The following is a 17632-nucleotide window of genomic DNA, read 5'->3' on the forward strand; positions in this document are numbered from 1 at the left end:
CAGGACCTCCTTCAGCATCTTTCAAAATTTTCCCCTCCTTGTCAGAGTACCCTGTGCATCAGGGCCTGTGCGCTGGGAGGGTCTGAGAAAATTGTCCCACACCTTTGACAGTGTTCCCCTGTCTCTGCCCCATCATATTTGTGTCTCCCTCACCTATACTCCTTGGTTGTCAAACGAACTATGACCTCTGCCGCCAGCGTTTTCAGATGGGAATTTTTATAATAATTCTTCAACAAGGGCCTTCTGGTACTGCAACATTTTATTAGACCTCTTCGCCACGGGAAGGAGAGATAGAAAGTTCTCCTTGTAGCGTGGGTCTAGAAGTGTGACCAACCTGTAATTACTGTTGCCCAATATGCATATAACGCCAGGGTCACGGGTAAGGCAGCGGAACGTAAAGTCAGCCATGTGTGGCAGACTGCCAAAAGCCAAGACTTTCCTGTCCTGACCAAGAGGACGACTATCCATGCTCTCCTCATCCCCTTCCTGGTCCTCCTCCACGTTCTCCCTCTCCTCAAGCCATTCCTGCTGAACAAACAGTATGACTGTTGTGTGGGTAGTACCATCTGTAGAGAAGAAAAACAGCTCCTGCTGTTCCTTCTCCTCCTCTTCCTCCTCCTCCTCATTATCACCCAATCCATGTTGAGATGAGATGAGGCTGGGATCTGTGACATCAACCTGAAAGGTTCCTTGTTCCATCTCATTGTGCTCCGCCTATAATGTCTCCTCTCTAATTGTGAGCAGCGAGCGTTTCAGTAGACAGAGAAGTGGGATGGTGATGATAATTCACTCATCAGCTCTTATGTGCGGAGGCTGACTTGAATTCCGACAGGCATGTTGAAGTGGGTACTCAACAATCGCCCTCTGCTGCTCACAAATCCTTCCCAACATATGTAAGGTTGAGTTCCAATGCGTAGTGACTTTGCACACCAGTTGGTGAGCTGGAAGCTGCAAACACAGCTGAAGCATGGCAAGGGTGGCGGAAGCTGTAGCTGACTTTCTGAAATGAGCACACACTTGGCGTACTTTCACAAGCAGCTCAGGCAGTTCAGAGTAGGTTTTGAGAAACCATTGAACCACTAGGCTGAGCACATGGGCCAGGTATGGTACATGAGCGAGGTTGATAGCCTCAGAGCTGCCACCAGGTTTCGGCCATTTTCACACATGACCATGCCTGGCTGTAGGTTCAGCGGTGACAGACACACATCTGCCTGCTCTGATACAGCTGTCAACAACTCTGCAGCGGTGTGCAGTTTGTCCCCTAACCATATTAGCTTCAGCACAGCCTGTTGCTGCTTGGTTGAGGCAGTGCTGCAATGCCTTGAGCTTCCGACTGATATAGTGATTTCGGAGATGGAGGCTGAAAAGAAGGAGGAGGTGTAGGAGCTGTAGAATGTGGGGGCAACCCTGATTGATCCAGGGCCCTCAATCCTCGGCATCGGGAGGATGTATTCCGTCCCAGGGTCTGACAAGGTCCTTGCTTCGACTATATTAACCCAGTGTTCGGTCAGCAAGATGTACCATCCCTGGCCACAAGCACTTTTCCATGTGTCTGTGGTTAGGTTGACCTTCCAAGTAACTGCGTTGTTGAGGGCATGCGTAATGTTCTGGGACACGTGCTTGTGTAAGGTGGGGATGGCACAGAGGGAGAAATAGTGGCGGCTGGGGACTGAGTACCGAGGAACGGCTGCTGCCATGAGGTTGCGAAAAGATTCCATCTCCATGAGCCTAAATGGCAACATTTTAAGTGCAAGCATTCGAGAAATGTCGCAGTGTAGTCCTGTGGCCTGTGGGTGGTTGGCTGCATATTTGCGCTTGCGTTTAAAGTACTGGGGTAGAGATAACTGAACCCTGCGCTAGGACAAGGACGTGGTTGCTGATGGTGGTGGTTGCAAGTGTACAACGACAGGTGCAGAGCGGGAGGCATCTTCACCTGAACCACGGACAGGGGATTGGCATGCACGCACAACAGCAGAACAGGCAGCGGTGTCACCTGCAGACACTGTTTCTGGACCCTGGTGTTTGGCCCAACTAGTCGGGTGCTTAGCTGTCATGTCCCTGAGCATGTTGGTGGTGGTCAGGCTGGTAGTTTTGCTGCCCCTGCTGATGCTGGCCTGGTAGATTGTGCAAATGGCCTTTTTAGAGTTACCTGCACAGTCTTTAAAAAAAACAGACTCGAGAAGATCTAACAGTTGTACTGGCAACTTCCATCATGTTGGTGTTCCAGGGAGCAATTGCTCGCCTTGTGTCTGTGGCCACCCCACTGCTTGTTCCTGCCTGTTGTGGTGCTACACCTCCCTACTAGGGTTGAGCAAGTATGTTCAGTCCGAGTATGCTCGGGCTAAGCTCGGAGTATTTACAGCTGCTCGGTGATAAGGTTAAATCGCTCCCGTGTGCATGATTTGCAACTGTTTGACAGTTTTATTACATGTGAGGAATGTGTAAGAAATAGACATTCCTCCCATGTAATAAAACTGTCAAACAGTTGCAAATCATGCACACAGGAGCGATTTAACCTTATTACCGAGCAGCTGTAAATACTCGGAGCTCGGCCCGAGTGTACTCGGTGAAAGGGTTAATAGAATATACTCGCTCAACACTACTCCCTACCCCTGTGTGCTGCTGTCCTCGCTCTGCTTGTCATCTTGCCTCGTTGAGTCAGTGACTTCATCATCCACCACCTCATCTTCCACTTCCGCACCCTGGTCCTCCTCCTGACTTTCTGGCAATTGTGTCTCATCATCATCCACCTCTTGCGACAGTTTGCATATTTGCGCTTGCGTTCAAAGGACTGGGGATTGTGTCTCATCATTATCATCCACCTCTTGCGACAGTAATTGCACTTTTCCACTGTCGCCTTCATGTGACCGTGGCTGCTCAAATATTTGGGCATCGCTACATGCAATCTCTTCTTGCCCCGCTTGAAGCAAGCCGGGCGAGAGACCCAAACCTATAAATGGAAAAGTGAACAGCTCTTCGGAGTATCCAAGTGTGGGATCACTTGTCTCCGGGCACTCGGCATGGTGGGAGGAAGGAGGATCAGGGTAAGGAATATGTGGTCCAGACTCATGGCTACTGAGACTGGACCATGTGGAAAACAGGGTGGTGGTGGAGGCAAACTGACTGGAAGCATTATCTGCTATCCAACCAATAACCTTTTTACACTGCTATGGTTTCAATAATGGTGTTCCGCGGCCCCTTACAAAGAGGGACAGGAAGGCAGGGCGAAATGATATGGGTGCTTGCTGTGCTCCCTTAGCAGGCACAATTTCAGCTTGCTCACAGCCTCGGCCTCTGCGTGCACCATCAACATCACATTCAGTCCCCGTCCCTTGCCACTCGCCTTGCCCATATTAAATGGAGTACAATATTTGGCACGCTGCACAAAATGTCATGATTATTACCGCAATAATATCAGATCATGTCCGATGACCACGGTTTTAGGCAGTGGACTTGTACTATGGTATTGGTCAGCGACCAAGTGTGAATAAGTTAAACAACACACAACTGGCAGACTTTAAATGGAGTGTAATATTTTGCACGCTCCCAAAAATGTCACGATTATTACCACAGTAATATCGGATCACGTCTGATGATGGGCAAGTATCTCTGCTTCCACAATACAGCAATGCGAATAAAATGAAACAAATCTGTCTGTATACTGCTAACAAGCAAATAGAGCAGTAAAAATGGTGTAAAAAAATTGCTTTTCAAGCAAAGAATCAGGATTAAGAGCAAAAAGAATATTAACCCAGATATGTTGGGCTATGGATACCTGTAACAGCAGCAGACAGAACGTGCAACGGACCCTATTCTGCTCTATACACTCTCCACAAACTCTGCGACCTAATTCCTGCTATCACCAGGATAAATAATATGCAGCTGGATTAGTCCTTAGAAGGACTGTTAGTCCAGATGTATATACATTGGTGTGGAATACCTATACCTAACTAATAAACCGCCAATTCTCTCCCTAGCTCAGCAGCACCTCTCCCTACTCTGCCTGTTTCCGGGGTAGACTGTGACGAGCATAGGGTCATTGGGTCTGATATAGATAGGCTATGCGGCCAGCCAGTCACTGTAATGCCACAACCAACATGGCATTTCAGTGAATGGCAGGCAATTCCTGCATGTTTATTCACTGTTTAAACAGTGCAAACATGCAGGGCGGGGATGCTCCCGCATCGAGCATCCCGGAGGTACTCACCGAGCACCTCGAGCAGTGAAATGCTCGGGCGAGTACAGAGCAGTGGTGAGCATGCTCGCTCATCACTAGTCCCCATATATATATGAAATAAAACACCAAACAAACGTGACACATGGATCCTAGGCATATGCGAAACATCAAACTGGTATGCAAATCCACAAGGTCATCAATTTTCGCCATCATATGCATGCTCTGACTTGATGTATTACAGATAAATGTTGACAAACAGTAAAGTGAAATTATTATAAAGTGCTAGTTTAGAAACAGAACTTAGGGAGGGAGGGTGGGAGATGCAACCAGATCTTAAGGTATTGGGGAAAGCGGGATGGACCCTACAGCATAACATATATATATATATGGAAAAGCTTCAAGATCCTATTGGCTACGGGGATGAAGGAGCGGGGGAACTACACCTCTTTAAAACAGGGAAAGCCAATCAAGAAGCATGGGGCAGAACTTGATGGCTATCAAGGATGCTTGCTCCACAGTCTGGGACACAGAATTTAACCCTATCAGTGTCCACCAATGTGCTTGGTGATGTAAGGCTTGCATTTACAATAGCTGATCTTCCATGGAAACACATGCTATGAAACTCCCGGATCACAGTTTTTGAGCTGATGTTAATATCAGATGAGGTTTGAAACTCTGCAGTCATTGAATTAGCAGAGTGTTAGTGACTTATATACCACTAGATGGTGGCCCAATTCAAACGCATCGGGTTTTCTAGAATATGTATGAGGTACACCAGGCGCAATCAGCAGAGCGGTGTTTAAATTTGGCGCCAATATCGCTGATTGGTCGTGGCCGGCGGGTGCAACCAATCAGCACAGCGGTTTTTAAATTTGGCGCCAATATCACTGATTGGTCGCGTCCACCGGCCACGACCAATCAGCACAGCGGTTTTTAAATTTGGTGCCAATATCGCTGATTGATCGTGGCTGGCGACCGCGACCAATCAGCACAGCGGTTTTTAAATTTGGCGCCAAAATCGCTGATTGTATTAGTGAGGACAGGGGAGCGGCGCTGCGGGAGATGACCGGCTGCTCGTAGGAGAAGTATCCCGACCTGCGGTGCCACTCCCCGGTCCTCCCTTCACACTTGCCGTCGGGAGATCAGCGGGCCAAGCCGCTGATCTCCCGATGGTAGCCACATGGGGGTCAGCGGCGCCGCAGGTCGGGGTACTTATGCTGCTAGCAGACCAATTAGCGAACGGTATTACTGAGGTCCGGGCAGCGGCGCCGTCCCTCCCTTCACACTTGCCGTCGGGAGATCAGCGGCCCAAGCCGCTGATCTCCCGACGTTAGCCGCATGGGGGTCAGCGGCGACGCAGGTCGGGGTACTTATGCTGCTAGCAGCCGGGAGATGAATGGCTAGCGCCGCTCATCTCCCGCTGCATCGCCGCTGATCTCCCGACGGTAGCCGCATGGAGGTCAGCGGCGCCGCCCGTCGGGTTACTTGTGCTGCCAGCAGACGGGAGATGAGCGGCTAGCGCCGCTCATCTCCCGGCTGCATCGCCGCTGACCTCTGTCCGGCAGATGAGCCGCTAACGGCCGCCATCTTTTTCTGAAATCCCGCGTCCCTGATTGGCCGCGGCCGGACCAATCAGCGACGCGGGATTTCCTGGACAGACAGACAGACAGACAGACGGGATAAGACGATTATATATATTAGATACGCCGCAACACACCACTTTTCAATAATACCAATCACAGTTGATTATGGAATATTGAGGTGGGGTGAAATTTCACAAACTGACTTGCAACAGTGGCATTTTATTATGGTACAATGTCCAACTTTACTGAGGTTTGTAGAATCACCCATTCTTCCACAAATCTGCATGGCTAGGGGTACTTATGCTGCTAGCAGCCGGGAGATGAATGGCTAGCGCCGCTCATCTCCCGCTGCATCGCCGCTGATCTCCCGACGGTAGCCGCATGGAGGTCAGCGGCGCCGCCCGTCGGGTTACTTGTGCTGCCAGCAGACGGGAGATGAGCGGCTAGCGCCGCTCATCTCCCGGCTGCATCGCCGCTGACCTCTGTCCGGCAGATGAGCCGCTAACGGCCGCCATCTTTTTCTGAAATCCCGCGTCCCTGATTGGCCGCGGCCGGACCAATCAGCGACGCGGGATTTCCTGGACAGACAGACAGACAGACAGACGGGATAAGACGATTATATATATTAGATACGCCGCAACACACCACTTTTCAATAATACCAATCACAGTTGATTATGGAATATTGAGGTGGGGTGAAATTTCACAAACTGACTTGCAACAGTGGCATTTTATTATGGTACAATGTCCAACTTTACTGAGGTTTGTAGAATCACCCATTCTTCCACAAATCTGCATGGCTAGGGGCTGGATTCTATCTACTTGGACAATGGGACTGAATGAAAAACCTGAATTCAGTGATTAAGAAATGTATGCCAATACGTTTGTCTATATACAGGAGTGTACTTTGGTCATTCACACTTTACATAAATGATTGGAGGAACTAGGGGAGGACAGCTTCTCTTTAATGGTGTACTGCCTGATTTCATGAGTTTATTCTTCACACTCATTAGTCAAACTATACATCTAAAAAGTGGCAAAATAGATTTTTCACATTTGGTTACCATTGCATCATGCATTCCTAAGACTGTGGAGCTCTCGCTTTATTTTTCTAACATTAGACTCTAACTCAGGAATTATGTCTTTATATTGTAATAAAATGGAATTTTAAATAACAAAAAAATATATATTTTTTTATGGCTGGGGACTTTATTTTTTTGCAGATGTTATATGCATGTTTTTATTTTCTTGCCTATTTTTCCCCTCAACATTATTATTTCCTTTAATGATTACTGGCAGAGCTGATCTGGGTCTGATAGAACCGTTCAGCTTTGTTTTTTTGTACAATCCCTGGCAAAAATTATGGAATCACCGGGCTCGGTGGAGGTTCATTCAGTTGTTTAGTGTTGTTTAAAAAAAGCAGATCACAGACATGGCACAAAACTAAAGTAATTTCAAATGGCAACTTTATGGCTTTAAGAAACACTAAAAGAAATCAAGAAAAAAATGTGGTACTCAGTAAGGGTAATTTTTTTCAGACCAAGCAGAGGGAAAAAATTATGGAATCACTCAATTCTGAGGAAAAAATTCTGGAGTCATGAAAAACAAATACATAAAAGAACACTCCAATGCATCACTAGTATTTTGTTGCACCACCTCTGGCTTTAATAACAACTTGCAGTCTCTGAGGCATGGACTTAATGAGTGACAAACAGTACTCTTCATCAATCTGGCTCCAACTTTCTCTGATTGCTGTTTCCAGATCAGTTTTGCAGGTTAGAGCCTTGTCATGCACCATTTTCTTCAACTTCCACCAAAGATTTTCAATTGGATTGAGATCTGGACTATTTGCAGGCCATGACATTGACTTTATGTGTCTTATTTCAAGGAATGTTTTCACAATTTTTGCTCTATGGCAGGATGCACTATCATCATCCCCAAACATCCTTTCAATTGATGGAATAAGAAAACTGTCCAAAATATCAATGTAAATTTGGGCATTTATTGAAGATGTAATGACAGCCATCTCCCCAGTGCCTTTACCTGACATGCAGCCCCATATCATCAATGACAGTGGAAATTTGCATTTTCTCTTCATGCAGTCATCTTTATAAATCTCATTGGAACGGCACCAATCAAAAGTTGCAGCATCATCACCTTGCCCAATGCAGATTCGCGATTCAACACTGAATATGACTTTCATCCAGTCATCCACAGTCCACGATTGCTTTTCCTTAGCCCATTGTAACCTTGTTTTTTTTCTGTTTAGGTGTTAATGATGATTTTTGGTTAGCTTTTCTGTATGTAAATCCCATTTCCTTTAAGCATTTTCTTACAGTTTGGTCACAGACATTGACTCCAGTTTCCTCCCATTTGTTCCTCATTTGTTTTTTTGTGCATTTCCTGTTTTGGAGACATATTACTTTAAGTTTCCGGTCTTGATGCTTTGATGTCTTCCTTGGTCTACCAGTATGTTTGCCTTTAACAACCTTCCCATGTTGTTTGTATTTGGTCCAGATTTTAGACACAGCTGACTGTGAACAACCAACATATTTTGCAACATTGCGTGATGATTTACCATCTTTTAAGAGTTTGATAATCCTCTCCTTTGCTTCAATTGACATCTCTCATGTTGGAGCCATGATTCATGTCAGTCCACTTGGTGCAACAGCTCTCCAAGGTGTGATCACTACTTTTTAGATGGAGACAAATGAGCAGATCTAATTTGATGCAGGTGTTAATTTTGGAAATGAAAATTTACAGGGTGATTCCATAATTTTTTCCTCAGAATTGAGTGATTCCATAATTTTTTCCCTCTGCTTGGTCTGAAAAAAAATACCCTTACTGAGTACCACATTTTTTTTCTTGAGTTCTTTTAGTGTTTCTTAAAGCCATAAAGTTGACATTTGAAATGACTTTAGTTTTGTGCCATGTCTGTGATCTGCTTTTTTTCAGCAACATTAAACAACTGAATGAACATCCTCCGAGCCCAGTGATTCCTTAATTTTTTCCAGGGGTTGTATATATTTTGTCATTTAAATTTCTGGTACAGTATTACTTTTTTTGTGGAGGAGTGCAATGAGCATAATTAGTATATATGCGGGTAAATCAGGGGGATATAATATTATTATATATAGAGGTAATTACTCTGAATTATTAGTATACATGGAGGATTAGTGGGCATTATTACTATAAATTGGGGGATGAGGGTGCATCCTGGGGGTGGCAATATTACTTTATGTGGGGATACTCAGTGGACATTATTACTATACATGAGGGGGAATCAGGGAGTATTATAACTATGTGGGTAGACTCGGGACCATATTACTTTTGGTTAGGCACTCAGGTTATTATTCCAATGAGGGTGTTCAGGGGTTAATTACTTTTTAAGGGGCACTGAGGGGGCATTATTACTCTTTAGGAATACTTGGGGCATTATTACTTTATTGGGGTACTCAGTGTATTATAATTAGTGATGAGAGAGCAGTAAAATGCTCGGGTACTCGTTGCTCGGGTCGAGCAAATTGGAATACTCGAGTGCTCGACCCGAGCAACAAGCCCAATGTAAGTCTATGGGAAACTCGAGCATTTTTCAGGCGGCTCCCCCCGGCAGTCTGCAGCGGGCCTAAAAATTGCCCAAATCGATGGGAACAGTGCTCAAATGACATGGGAACAGCATGGGGAAGACCCCTGGAAGCATCTCCGACTCCCAGATCACTGCTGTCAACAACGTGGTCAGAGTATTACACCACTTTTACGGACTCACAATAAAACATACAAAAACGAAAACAAAATGGATTTTCCTGGGAAATATGTTAAGGAACTTCCTTTCCAGGGTAATGACTTGTATATAAGGCAAAATAAATAACCAAAAACAAAAATACTCCTCCACAACTTGGGCTATGTTCACACGTAGCGTTTTTGGTGTGTTTTTGGACTTTTGCATTGTTTCAACCAAGACAAATGCATTCACCAGGAAATGTCATTTTAACATTTTACAACCTTATCTGGCCATGTGGTGTGTGACACATCATCAGACACATGCATACAGTGCTGAAAAGACTTGGGGACAGCATGGGGAAGACCTCTGGAAGCATCTCTGACTCCCAGGTCACTGCCTAAAAGTGTGCCCATTATAAGTGATCCTTGGCGCATGCGAAGATGCCTCCCGCCATGCACCTGTCATTGCAGGCTTGCAACAATCACAGTCAACGTCCTTGTCCCACTGCAGCGTTCAGTTTTCCCTACCCCATTCCTTGGAATGCAAGCGCAAATATGCATGCAGCCACCCACCCACCTACAGGCTGCAATACTATACTGCCAAATTTTTGACAGCTGCTTGCACTTGAAATGTGGCCTTTTAGGCTCATGGAGGCGGAAGCTTTTTATAACCTCATGCCGGCGGCCGCCGGGTGTCCATACTCAGTCCCCAGCTGCCACTATATTTCCCTGTATCGCCTCCGCCTTCCACAAGCATGGGGCCCACAACATTACCTGTGCCCTCCCCAGTGCATCTAATGGGAAGACCAAACACGTGGACAGGTGAATGTGGCCAGGGACAGTACGGAATCAGTCCACAACTTTTTTTGCTGAGAGATGTATTTAGCTCGGTGAAAGGACTGGCATAGAGGGAAACCGTATCTACTCTGCGTGTCATTTCTCCCAGGAAGTCCTGTAATTGAGCTTGTTGCAGAAGCAATGGCAGCCCGTCCAACATCAACTCGCACTTATCGGTGGTGCTTTGACACACACACATCTTTCTTTGCGCATTTCATTTCTTGAATACAGAGTTGGACAATGGCTTGATCTGTAATGCGTTTTGAGAAATAACATACATAAGCATGGCCGATCCACATTAAAAAAGCAGCCATAGAGTGTCGGGGAACCTTCCCCCACACTTTTCTTAGCCAGGGCTGCTTTTCGGCAGGGTTGGACGGGCCCACCAGAGAACCGGAGACTCCTCCGGCGGGCCCTGGCTTCTCCTTCAGGAGAGTTCATAGTACCGAGGTGAGGCCATGATGATGATAGAGGCCACCATCTGCTTAGTTTTCTGTCAGTTGGAATGCAAGTGCAAGTATGCAGCCAGACACCCACCCACCCACAGGCCGCAACACTAAACTGCCAGATTTCTGGGCAGCTCTTTGTACTTAAAATTAGTGTTGAGCCACCCCCGTAGTGTTCGCCGAACTGTTCGTCGAACTGTTCGTCGAACACCTTCGAACACCATTAAAACCAATGGCAGGCAAACAAAAACACATAGAAACACATAGAAAACACCTTCAAAGGTGTCCAAAAGCTGACAAACTGCTCAGAAGACACAACTAACACATGGAAAAGTGACAAGTACATATAGTCATGCGAAAAGAAAAGAGGTGGAGGAGTAAAAGGAGGGGGAGACACAGATATAGGCATGTCATGCCCTTCTAAAATCCAAAAAGTGAGAAGCCGACACGTTCAGTCCGCTCCTGCACGTGCCACCTCCGCGTCGCCAGGTTTGTGCCAGAGCCGCGGTGAACCCTGACGGCCAGCCCCCCTCTCCCAATACTGGTGCCTGTCCGCTGGTGGGTCGAGCGAGCCCCTCTGTGGTGGAGGCAGCTCTAAGCTTTTTAATTTAAATTGTCTCTCTAATTTGAATGAATACACTTTAAATCCATTTACAAGGATCTATTGGAGGGTAAGTCTCATGCCAGCAGCCGCGTAATTCCAGCTCCAGTAGCGTCCACTAAAGCTGCTGCAGTTAAAAAGCTTTTATAAGGATCGAGCTCGGCTGTCCACCGCAAGGCATCCTACTGCCAGTCCCAGCCCCTATGCCTTGGGGTGCCTCCTGATGCTCTTCACTGAGTATCCCGTGGTCCCGAAGCATTTCCTTTGAAAAAATTAATTGTCCAAACTACAGGTGGTGTAGCTTGCTTAACAGCCGGGATAATCCGCTGACTAGCAGACACTGCTACTAGGCACAAAGTATTTTCTGGGCTAGATGCAGTTAAAAATTTGTAATTAGATACTCTCGTTGGATGCTGAGAAAGCATTCCATAGAGTCTCCTGGCACGCCATATATGATTCTCTTTAAAAGCTTGGGGTAGGGGTCTAGGGGACCCTTTTATAGCCAAAATCACGGCCCTGTATCGCAATACGTCACCTAGGCTGAAGATAAATGGAACTGTAGCACCCTGAGGGCTCGGTTGCTACAGAGGTATTGCACCTCACCCAGAGGTGTGATATCTCACTCTCAGGTAAGGATGTAGTGTGGATCAGGACCCGACACCTGCATGCATTACACCACATTGCCGTGGGGCAGGGCGACCAATATGCCCCTGAGATGGGCACGACAGTCCCTGTCCCTGGCTGGAGAGGGGGAGGGAACACTGAGGAAGGGGAACCCTGTAGTGCAGGAGCAGGGAGGAAGCAGTTCCTGGGTGCATTGAGAAGGGAGTATAAAAGGTGGGCACCATCTTAGTTCAGTGCAGAGAAGTCTGAGCAGAAGTGGCAGGGAGCAGGGGCTCTGCATGAGCTCTGCTCCGGAGGCGGGCCTAGTAACAGAGGCCCAGGCCTGGAAGAGGGAGAAGGAAGGAAGAGGAGCGGAGAAGGCTCCAGGAACGAGGAACGAAGGGATCCCAGGGGTGCGGACGGGCGAGTCGCCACCGCACGCCCGAATCCACCTGCGTGGAGGGGTCAGGCCAAAGGGGGAGACCGGTCCCCGAAACTAGTGGAGGCAGGAAACGACCCTCAGCTAGAAACAGGAGGCTGTGACATTTTATGTGGTGCAGCCCCTCGCTACACCCGCTAGGAAGGCACCACATAGGGTCAGGGAAACTGGCGCCAAGTTTACCAAGAGAAGGCCCGAGGCAGCCGGACAGAAGGGTTGGTAAGAAAGGCCAGACAAAGGACACACAAAGGGGGTCCTGTGAAGCGCTCCAAAGTTATCTGGGAGTTGTCTGAGCCCCTCACCTGGTGAGCACAGTACGACGTGGGCAGCCGTTACCTGCAGACGTGGTCTGGATAATAAGAACTGTGAGTAAAGGCCCTGGACTGCATCACTGAATCCGTGTCGTTACTGCTGCTGCCCTGCACCATCACCCCCATCCTCCGCATACACTGCCCTGAGGCTATACTCCTCCCGTGGGGAGTTATGCTACGCTCTGCTGCACCCACAACACCAGCCTCAGCGGTCTGCCCTGGAGCGACGGTTCACTCTGACCGCAATCCACGGGTGGCGTAGTCGGACATTTAAACATCAAAACCACATAAATAGTTCCGCCACTGGTTTGACCGCGCTGAGCCACGGAACCGGGTCGCCGCCACGGAGACTACAACCACCAGCATCCACCAAAAAGGGTCCGGCTCCGGGTGTCCCAAGGCCCAGGGGGCGCGTCAGAACATTTTCATCACCTTTCACAATCACCAATGGGACAAGGCAGGGATGTTCTCTGTCCCCTCTCTTATACATCCTAGTGACGGAGCACCTGCTCTCATCAATTCGCCATAACCCCAATATTAGGTGGATTGAGGTGGGAGGCACCGAGTACAAGTGCTCTCTATTTGCTGATGATGTCCTAGTATATATCACTCAATCACATATATCCATCCATGCTGTTATGGCTGAAATAGATCACTTTGTTACATGGTCAAATTTTAAAATCAATGCAGCGAAGTCTGAGGCCCTCGATGTCTCCCTCCCCAAATCCATATAGGATTCCATCCAGTCCAACTTTCCCTTTGCCTGACCCTCACAGGGTATCAAATACTTAGGAATTCCTATTCATAGAGACCTCTCCCATCTATGTTATTTTAATTTTGGGCCCTTTATTGAACAACTCCATACAGACCACGGTTGGCAAGTTAGAACTGTAAGATTCACTACGTGAACCACTGGTGTTTTGTGGAAAAGCACATGTACACTGTGTTCCAAATTATTATGCAAAAAGTGTTTAGGAGTGATAAGGGAAGAATTTGTTTGTTTGTCAGTTAAACTCATTGATGGTGATGTGTGTCAGGGCTCTTTATATCACTGTAAGCAATTGCAGACACCTGTGCTAATTAGTTTGGCAGGTGTGTCCAATGAAAGGCAAGACTACTTAAGAAGGCTGTCTCACATTATTAAGCAGCCTACATTTTCTGCCAAAATGGGAAAGAAAAAGGATGTGTCGGCTGCTGAGAAGCAACAAATTGTGGAGTGTTTAGGTCAAGGCATGACTACAATCAACATTGTGCGATGATCAGGATGAAGTGTCTTGGCAATCAAGAAGTATGTAGCTGATTCACAGTACACACGTGTGCGTGCTGATAAGGGCAAATTGAGGACTCTTTCCTACAGGCAATTACGTCAGGTTGAAAGAGCAGCGGCAAAAAAGCCTTGTCATAGCAGCAGACAAGTTTTTGAAGCTGCTGGTGCCTCCAACGTCCCCCGAACAACAAGATGCAGGGTCCTTCAGAGGTTTGCAGCTGTGCATACGCCATCCTGTCGACCTCCTTTATCCACTTCACACAAGCAGAAACGGCTCCAGTGGGCCAAACATTACATGAAGACTGATTTCAAAACTGTTTTGTTCACGGATGAGTGCCGTGCAGCGCTCGATGGTCCAGATGGATGGAGTGGAGGATGGCTGGTTGATGGACACCCCACGAAAACACGGCTACAGCGCCAACAAGGAGGAGGTGGAGTAATGTTTTGGGCTGGAATCATGGGGAGAGAGATTGTCGGCCCCTTTAGGATCCCTGAAGGCGCTAAAGATGAACTCCATAATGTATGTGGATTTTCTCAAACAGCACTTCCTGCCATGGTTCAAGAAGAAGAACCGTGTATTTCACAGCAAGATCATTTTTTTGCATCATAATGCACCATCTCATGCTGCACATAAAACATCTGCATCTCTGGCTGATATGGGCATAAAAGGGGACAAACTTATGGTGTGACCCCCCATTCTCCCCTGACCTCTACCCCATTCAGAACCTTTGGAGCATCATTAAAAGGAGTGTCTATGATGGCGGGAGGCAGTTCACATCTAAGCAACAGCTCTGGGAGGGTATTCTGTCCTCATGCAAAACAATTGAAGCAGAAACCATCCAAAACCTGACAAATTCAATGGACGAGAGAGTTCAGAAGCTCCTTTCGAACAAGGGGTCCTATGTGAAAATGTAACATCACCTAGAATAAAGTTTTGAGTTGAAAACTGTTTGATTTCAGTTTCTAACAACCTGCTAATGCTTATAATTTCAAAAATGACCATTTTTTTGGTCTTTATTAAAATGAAAAAGTTGATCGAAAAGTTTGGGGGATCTAAGAGTGTGGCAACCCAGTAGTCATGATTACTTCGAATTCTGACAATATGAGGGTCATGCTGCAGGTAGTGCAGCAAGAAGGCACTTATGTGTCTTGTGCATCTCGGAGCCCCAAAATTATTTTCCGGGCTAGATGCAGCTAAAAATTATTATTAATTTTAAATCTGGTGAAGCTTTAGTATAGATGGCCTAATAGGATCAGTGCTGCACACTGCTACAAAGCCCAAATTATTTTCCAGTCAAGATACAGATAAACCTGATTAGTAATTTTAAATCTGGTGGAGCTTATTATAGATGGCCTAATAGAATCAGTGCTGCACACTGCTACAAAGCCCAAATTATTTTCCAGCCAAGATACAGATAAACATGATTAGTAATTTGAAAGCTTAAAACGGTTGGTAGGGTGATTTTAACCAATCATCAAGCTTTTACTCTCCCCAGGATGACACAGGGGTAGAAAAGTCGTTTCGGATTCATGATTTGTTCATCTTTATGAACGTGAGTCTGTCTACATTATCAGTGGAGAGCCGCGTGCGCTTATCTGTCAGCACACCACCAGCAGCGCTGAACACACGTTCAGACAGAACGCTGGCTGCGGGGCATGACAAGATCTCCAAGGCGTAAGTGGCTAGCTCCGGCCATTTATCCAGATTGGAAGCCCAAAAAGAGCAAGGGTCCAGTGACACAGTCATGGCTTCAATGTTTACTTGGAGATACTCCTGTACCATCGTCTCTAGGCGTTGACTATGTGTCAGACGTCTTGTCTCCTGTGGCCTTGCAAAGGATGGGCTAAAAAAATGATTCCGCAAAATTAATGTTACCAGCAGATACTGTGGTTCTGTTACGGTTTGAGTGCTGAACACTTGACGGTCCCACGGTTGGCAAGTTGGAACTGTGAGATTCACTACGTGCACCACTGGTATTTTGTGGAAACGCACATGTAAGATTCTGCAACAGTCTCTGCTGATACTCCTGCATGCGTGCATCCCTTTCTATGGCAGGAATAATTTCTGCAAATTTACTTTTGTACCGGGGATCTAACAGTGTGGCAACCCAGTAGTCAGGATTATTTCTAATTCTCACAATTCGAGGGTCATGTTGCAGGTAGTGCAGCAAGAATTCACTCATGTGTGTTGCGCATCCAGGAGCACCAAGTCCCTGTTGTGTTGGTGGCGAGGTAACAATCATGCTTCCTTCCTCTGTCCTCTCCCCCCAACCTCGCACAACAGAAATGTGATCAAGGTCTCCCTCATCTGATGAGTCTTCCATCAGTTCGTCCTCCACTTCTTCCTGGGCTCCTGCACCTTCCTCACTAGTTTGGCTGCTACCATGCGCCCTGGTAAAACCATCTCCCCCACCCTCACATGCCTGCCGCCTTGGTGCTGCCGACCGTCTGGACCTTGCAGATGTTAGCCCTTCCGCATACAACTCCTCCTCCTCTACTTCCTCCACCTCCTCTTGTGCCACCACCTGACTCCGAATTCTGTTTAACATGTGCTCCAGCATGTAAATCACCGGAATAGTCATGCTGATAATGGCATCATCAGCACTAAACATCTTCGTCGCCATTTCAAAACTGTGCAGAAGGGTGCATAGGTCCCTGATCTGAGACCACTCCTCCAGCGTGATTTGCCCCACCTCTGGATCTCGTTGGCCCCGGCTATACGTCAGAACGTATTGCACCAGGGCTTGTCGGTGCTGCCACAGTCGCTGCAACATGTGCAGAGTTGAATTCCACCGGGTAGGCACATCGCATTTTAGCCGGTGAAGTGGCAGGCCCAACGACTTCTGTAGAGATGTAAGTCGCTGAGCTGCGGGATGCGAACGGCGGAAGTGAGCACACAGCGACCGTGCCCTCTGCAGAAGGCCATCTAGTCTGGGATAGTGGGCTAAAAATTGCTGGACAACCAGGTTCAACACGTGAGCCATACAAGGCACGTGTGTGACATTGCCCCGGCGAAGGGCCGCACCCAGGTTTGCAGCATTGTCGCACACGGCCTTCCCTGGTTTCAGGTCCACTCGAGACAACCATTCATGAAATTGGTTCTCCAGAGCTGACCACAACTCCTCAGCTGTGTGACTCACATTTCCCAGACATTTCAATGTAAAAACCGCCTGATGACGTTGAGCCCTACTGCCAGCATAGTAAGGAGGTGTGCAGGATCCCTTCTGCGCAGTTAGAAAGCTTGTGGCATGACCAGACAGGCTTTGGGTGCAGGAGGAAGACTGAGAGGAGGTTGAGGAGGCAGAAGCAGTGGAGGAACTTTGACATAAAGAGGATTGACGCACAACTCGTGGGGACGGCAAGACTTGGACAGCAGCCCCTTGTCCTGCTGTCACCATAGTTACCCAGTGCCCAGTCAGCGACATGTAACGCCCCTGTCCATGCCTACTCGTCCAAGTGTCTGTGGTGAAATGCACCCTGTCACACACAGAGTTTCTCAAAGAAGCGGTGATGTTGTGTGCGACATGCTGGTGGAGCGCAGGCACACCTTTCTTTGAGAAGTAGTGCCGACTGGGCATCTGGTACTGGGGCACTGCGACGGACATAAGGTCTCGAAAATCCTCTGTGTCCACCAGGCGGAAAGGCAGCA

This window comes from Phyllobates terribilis, unplaced genomic scaffold (genome assembly GCF_046119375.1).
Source record: "Phyllobates terribilis strain yellow unplaced genomic scaffold, ASM4611937v1 Scaffold_3__8_contigs__length_932513732, whole genome shotgun sequence".
In the NCBI taxonomy this organism is placed as follows: domain Eukaryota; kingdom Metazoa; phylum Chordata; class Amphibia; order Anura; family Dendrobatidae; genus Phyllobates; species Phyllobates terribilis.